Consider the following 7,393-nt stretch of genomic DNA (forward strand, 5'->3'; position numbering starts at 1 on the left):
TTCACATAGCTAACCAGCCAGGTTCAATGTTAGCTAGCTAACAATAGGCTATAGCTAGCAAAGCAAATGGCTCTGAGATATGAATAATATTACCACACAGATCGTATGCGTACCATTAGCTAGCAAGCCAGACAGCTAACTTTAGCTAGATAGCTACCAGTACACTTTAACTTGAAATTAAAACGACTTTCTGACCAAATTAGAAATGTGTAATATCTGAAAATGTAGCTAGCTAGACTATCTTACCCATATACATGGATGGACACGTCTCCCTCTCTGTCACGGATGCCATTGTTGCCCTTAGTTTAAAGATGTAATCCGGAGACAGGTGTTTTCTCCATCCCCTTAGCTGTCACACTCTAATTTCACTGATTTCATAACTCAGTCCTCCTAAAAGCAGAGAATAACACTTATGCAGTTCTACTACGTGATATCTTTAAAAAGAAAAGCAGTGTTAGAAAGGATTACCTACAGATACTAACCAGCTCAAATAGACAGAAGCGAGCTACATGTAAGACCAATCCGAACTCATCTCTAGGCATTTCCAGCCCATTCATTATCTCGGCCAATCATGGCTAGTGGGAAGGTTTCTGAGTTTTTCTGTGGCTAAACCAACTAGGCTCGTAATTTAACAATTGTATTGTTATTTACAGATGGCATACAAGTTTGTTATTAAGGCATATGAAAGTTCAAATGTTTTCGAAGGCTTTTCTTTCAAAAAACGTTTACATTTAAATGGCTCTCCTGTGAAGTAGTGACGCTCAACATACGCCTAGTTTCCTGAAACGAGTCACATTTGAGACATGGATTCTGTATTTGTGCCATTCAGAGGGTGAATGGGCAATCCACGATTTTTGTCGAACTGAGAGGTAACCCGGAAGTGACATTTCACTGACCTCTCTCATTCTCCTCTGTCATCGCTAGTTAACACAGCCACAATGTCATGAACCCTACCTATTTCAAAAGTCTTTAAAAAATATATAATTTGAACCCTAACCTTAACATTAACATTAAACCTAACCTTAACCATACTGCTAACCTTATGCAAAACCCTAACCTTAAATGAAGACCAAAGAGCACATTTGTTTTTTATACATTTTTACGAAATAGCCAGTTTGAGGCTGTGCTATCTAGTGGAAACAGTGCACTGTGTAGCCAAAATAGAAAGAATGTCATGATGTTTCTGTATCTAAATTTGTCCTATTGGTAAAAGGTTCGTAATAAGGCCCTAAAATGTACTTTTTGGTCCACCAGCCACTGTGGCAGGTAGCCAATCCAATTTTTTACCAGACAAAATATTTTTCCCTAAAATTACACCAACGAAACATCAAAAAGAGGATGAGCATGTTTTGTTATGTTTCTAAAATAACAAATGTATTACTAGTAAGAAGGAATGTGGTATATTGTTTTATTGTATTTTTTTAAACCCGAGTCTTTTAATTAACCAAAATATCACAAACGAGAAAAACACGTTCACCAGACCTTTTAAGGGCGGGATGTTATTGTGGTAACATGACTCGAGTTATGTTTGTGCATGTGCGACTAAGTCTGACTAGTAGAAGCGTTGTCTTCTCTTCCCTAGCAGTTTAATTAAACTCAAAAATTGAAAAACAACCTAGCTTGTGAACAATCAATGTAAATAGCCAAGAAACACAATTACAAAGTCTTACTTCAGTAGACTTTCGTTTCAATAAATTAGACCCAACGCTAAGCGCAGCGTTTCTGAAAATGAATCTTTCTCTCAGCCTTTCACTTGCGCCCAGTCCCCAGCCAGGCAGTATTGCATTATGAGGTGAGATAGAACTATGAATCCTATACAGCCTTCGGCTTTGTGCGATTATTTTACCAGCTATGAAACAAAACGGCAGAAATACTTTGAGAAAAGTCCAACTGAAAAATGTCAATAGTAGGATTCTTCTGCGATGTCCTCAGCATTTTTTCTGCGCTACCTACATCTGGAAAATGTAAATACCATGTTCATATTTCCTTTAACATTCTGTGTTGTGTCCGTGTTATTTTTTGATAAGTGGGGCATGTTTATAAATGAGAGATTTGACTGTATAAAAAGAGATTTGACTGTACTTTGACAGCATAGAATTCATAGATAGACCTTTCGTGTGAGTGCTATAGACCAATATGACTAACTTAATTGCCATGTGGAGGAGGGCTGTTAATAAGTTACGAAAGAGACGATATCACCCGATTGTATCTGTAAGATTTACCCTGAGAATTCAACGCTGTGGGGATTTACATGCACCATTGACCTCAGTGAGAAGATTTCCGTAGTACAGGCTATACATTTCGAAACATACATTTCGAAACGTGGTTTGACCTTTATGCATATTCCCCAACACTGGAAGCAGAAGCAGACTTAAGAACAGCAATAATAATGGCACTACACTGTCATTATAATGCTGCATCTATTAATACACCTACTGTTAATATGAGCTCTTGCATAGCATGCCATGCATGATCAATAGATGTACTTCATGAACCTTTAAAAATGCAGTTAGGACCTGTCATAACATGTTCATGAAATACTTATAGATGTGTCATGAATGCATTGTGGCTATGTAGTCAAAGTGAATCATCACCCAATCGGTCCTGTTTGTAAATTCAATGACTGAGGAAATGTTTTCAACAATGTAAACATTTTTGCGGATGCTCCTGCTCTGAGATGATCTGAATGTGTAGCAGGATCTTAACTAGGTCCACTGGTACAGCAGTAGGCTTACAGGATCTGAGATATCACAATTAAGGCACCAGGTTTGGTAAATTCAAATTGAATCTCCAATTCAATAATTAAAAAAAATATATATTCAATTTTTTATTTTTTTATTATCGAATTGGAGATTCAATTTGAGGGTAAATCAGGATGACCATTTCCTGTTTCCTCATCCATATATATATACTTCCCCTTGTTCAAACGTTTCAAACACAAACAAGGTAGTATGGTCATTGGCTCAAAGTCAGACAAGCAAAACAGCCTTTAAAATGTTGTTTTTTTGTATGGTTGTGCAAGAACTGCTCAGTTAGGGGAGCAGCAGAGCAGTGGGATGTGGTGGGAAACACCACCAGCAGTTTTTTTTTTGGCGGGGGGGGTTGGAGTTGAAAAATGTGCCTCTCTTTATTCAATTTCAGTGTTCGGTCCCTAGTGCCTGGCCCTGTGCTTGATGCTTGGTGTGAGAAATGAGCATGGTGAAGAGGGAGGGATGGAAGAGGCACGCCGGCGGTGCAAGGCCCCCACACAGGGCTGATCTGTGGTGCAGGCTCGGGGCTAACAGCGGCCTGTGGTGGAGCACTGTGGCGTGGCGTGGAGGGGAGGGGAAGGGAGGAGATGTCTCATGAACTGTCTCCATCCCTGTGCTCATCATTAACCTCTCTGCACACGTCTCGCAACACAGCCCCCCGCACTGTGAGTGTCTGCTGCACCCCACTGTGAACCTCATAGATTGCAGTTTACACGCACTGTCAAACTTTCATACACACACTGCATGAACGCATGCATGAGTGGTCACACTCGCACACAGTCAGACACGCACATACACACATGCGCACACATGCACATATAAATACAAACACGCATACACGTATGCACATACACAATTTTAAACCCGGAGGATTTATCTCCAATTAAAAGTAACATTTTGCATTCAATCAATGCAGCAAATAACAATGTACTCTTTCATTATCCCACAGCAATGAAAACAAATTACCTAAACTATTTTCAGTATAGCCTTATTATGATCAACTTGGTCATTAGGAGGGACACACACGTACACACACATACACCCTCGCACAAACACACACACACACACACACACACACACACACACACACACACACACACACACACCCTCGCACAAACACACACATACACCCTCGCACAAACACATACATACACCCTCGCACAAACACACACACACACACACGTACACACATACACCCTCGCACAAACACACACACGTACACACACATACACCCTCGCACAAACACACACATACACCCTCGCACAAACACACACACACACACACATACACACACATACACCCTCGCACAAACACACACACGTACACACACATACACCCTCGCACAAACACACACATACACCCTCACACAAACACACACACACACACGTACACACACATACACCCTCGCACAAACACACACATACACCCTCGCACAAACACACACACGTACACACACATACACCCTCGCACAAACACACACATACACCCTCGCACAAACACACACATACACCCTCGCACAAACACACACATACACCCTCGCACAAACACACACATACACCCTCGCACAAACACACACACACACACACACACACACGCTTCACTATGGTGGTATATTTGAGAAATTGTATTCCAAAACACCTACGTCTGTAAAATACTTCTTTCACTGAGGACAGGCTGAGCGTCTTTAACCTGCAGAAACAATTGTTTTGTGTGTTTGTTCATCGCCAAGGTCGCTATACACTCTTTGAAATAGGAGTGACTCGAGGAACCCTGTAGATCCTCAAGGGAACCATTGCACGTCAAAGGGTTCATATTTGCAACTTTGGTTAGTTTAGGGGTTCTTGGAGGAACCTTTATTGCTTCAATGATGCAAAGGGTTCCTAGAGGAACCTTTTTGCTGGCGGGTGCGGAGCACTTCAAATTTATTTAGCCATTGAATTTGCTGCGCTTCAAGACTCAGAAGAAGATATGGGGTTTTCAGTGATGGCGTTATGGGATAGCTTGTCAATAATTACCCATTCCTGTTTAAGTACTATTTAAATAGCAATGTTGAATAATGCAACATTGGCTGTCAAGCCAATTATATTATATCACTTCTTGTGTTCTTCTTGTGACGGTAATGATGTTTATTTATGATGATAATTATGAGGTATTGGCTTAGATCACCACCTACACACTAAAAACATATGCCTCTACATAGTGCCAAATAAGGGTTCTTAGGCTTGTAACCATAACGGATCCCTTTTTGGTGCTATACAGAACCCTTTTTTTGAATGTTTTTTTAAAGAACCATGCTCATAAGGTGCTAAATGGAACATTCATGGTACTATAAATAACATGTTACTAAGGTTCTATAAAGAACTACTAAATAAAGTTTCTGTATAGCAGCAGAAGGGTTCTGCTGTTGTTACAACAACAGTTTGCCACCACTGGTGCGTCGGCCTTATCAAGCAGTGCTTCAGAAAGACCAGAGTGAAGACTTTGTCTGAGATTGCTGATGTTGTGAAGGACAGCACTGTGACAGGGGTCAACATCCTGCATCTGGTTGGACTGGAGGATGGTACGGTGCTGGTAGGAAGCTATGGCTGGCAACAACACCTAACTCTGTACTTCAGGCCGCTGCCACAGATCAAGCAGTGCCAGCACTTAGCTGAATATAATTTGAATTGCATTGTATAAGGTTATTCTTCTTATCTTGGGAGGAGAACTGATGTTATGCAAGGATGAAATGTCTTCGTTATTTCCTGTTTCTCAGCTTCGATGCTCTGGAGCCTGATGTTGTTGTCTCCAAGGAGCGTTCGGACTCAGCCAGGACCAGGTTTCAGCTGCTGCGCAATGCTGACATCCTTCCTCCCATAGATGGTCTGCCTGTACAAGCACCACCTGGACTGGACACAGCTAGACAAGCTTCCATTTTTGAGAAGAGTTTTACAATGAGGCTATGAACATCACATGCCCTGCACCAAAGTCAAGGGCAGGACAGAAACAGGCTCTCCGAATATAGATTCTCTTGTTCATGCGTGGTTCGGACGGACCAGTTCATCACTGTGGGCGAGTTCCCAGTCATCAGCCCTATCTGCAGTGCCTCTATTCACATGACTCTCTCATAACACACACGCCATACATTGCTGCTACTATTGATTTTTTTATCCTGCTGCTCATCCACTTTACCCCTGATTGTATGCACATAACTACCTCATCTATCACTGATTGTCGCGTCCTGATTTGTTTCACCTGTTCTTGTGCTCTTCTCCACCCCCTCCAGGTGTCGCCCATCTTCCCCACTTATCACCTGGGTATTTATACCTGTGTTTTCTGTCTGTCTGTGCCAGTTCGTTTTTTTTGTTCAAGTCAACCAGCGTTTTGTCTAAGCTCCTGTTCTTCCCCAGTCTCTCTTTTTCTCATCCTCCTGGTTTTGACTCTAGCCTGTCCTGACCATGTACCCGCCCGCCTGACCTCTCTGCCTGTCCCTGAGCCTGCCTGCAGCCCTGTACCTTGGCCTCTAATCTGGATGACCGACCCCTGCCTGCCTTGACTTGTTGTTTGCCTGCCCCTGTTGTTACAATAAACATTGTTACCCTCACACAGTCTGAACTTGGGTCTTACTTTGATTCCTGATAATGATATCCTTATTGTTCTTGTACATACTGCATATTATTTTGTTCTTTCTCTAATGGCATTTACACTTTTTTTTTTCTTTATATTGACACTATATATTTTTGATATTGCTACTATGCAAGTAACCATTTGGCTGTACTGTTTACACCTGCAGAGACCCATTCACTTAGCAAGATGTGGCTGAGGGTTATATCATTTTTTCACATGACCCATCAATTTAGACAAGTGTGTCACTAATATTTATAAAATATTCGTATCTGGACACTTTCTGTTTACCTGGAATGTTTCCTTATTATAGACTACTACTTTTACCTCTTTGTCTTAAGTCTTTACTACACTACTCACTGTTTAGCACATGACGTCATATGTGAATCCTTAAAGAGATGGGTGGGGCTGGCTTAAGAGGGTGTGAACAATGCTGTCACAGCTGTCGAAAGAAGTAGACCAAAGTGCAGCATTGTGAGCGTACATTTTCCTTTTATTTGAGTAAATGTCGCCAACAAACAAAAAAACAACCGTGAAGCTGACAGGGCTATAGTGCCACTAACATTGATAACTACCCACACTGAAAGGAGGGAAAAAGGGCTGCCTAAGTATGATTCCCAATCAGAGACAATGACAGACAGTTGTCCCTGATTGAGAACCATACCCGGCCAAAACATAGAAAACAACACATAGAATGCCCACCCAAATCACACCCCGACCAAACCAAAATAGAGACATAAAAAGGCTCTCAGGTCAGGGCGTGACGAATGTTGAATGGGTGTAGTCAAAGAAGAGCCCTCCAGTAGGTGTGCCAAAACATTAAAGGGCCATTTTCTCAAAAGTGGGGTTACAAGTTTATCAACTTTCAAAGCAGAATTACTTTCCCATTGTTCCTCAACTGCAGTGTATGATATACCATTTTGTAGCTCTGTGTCTGCTTTTATCCAAAAAAAAAAACTTTCACATTTTGCTACATAAGACAGACTCAAGTGTTTTTTCTTCTGACAATTGAGATTTTCAAACTATGCAATAAGGGGACA

At 41.4% G+C, this 7,393-nt stretch overlaps 1 long non-coding RNA gene across 1 annotated transcript; it reads left to right on the forward strand.

The window, feature by feature from the left end:
• Positions 1 to 1,612: 1,612 nt before the first annotated feature.
• LOC135525126 (uncharacterized) lies at positions 1,613 to 6,322 on the forward strand. Its single transcript, XR_010453075.1, has 3 exons — positions 1,613 to 1,964; positions 3,156 to 3,415; positions 5,506 to 6,322. It is a non-coding gene; the product is annotated as an uncharacterized LOC135525126 (long non-coding RNA).
• Positions 6,323 to 7,393: the final 1,071 nt, after the last annotated feature.

Source organism: Oncorhynchus masou, chromosome 31 (genome assembly GCF_036934945.1).
Source record: "Oncorhynchus masou masou isolate Uvic2021 chromosome 31, UVic_Omas_1.1, whole genome shotgun sequence".
NCBI lineage: Eukaryota > Metazoa > Chordata > Actinopteri > Salmoniformes > Salmonidae > Oncorhynchus > Oncorhynchus masou.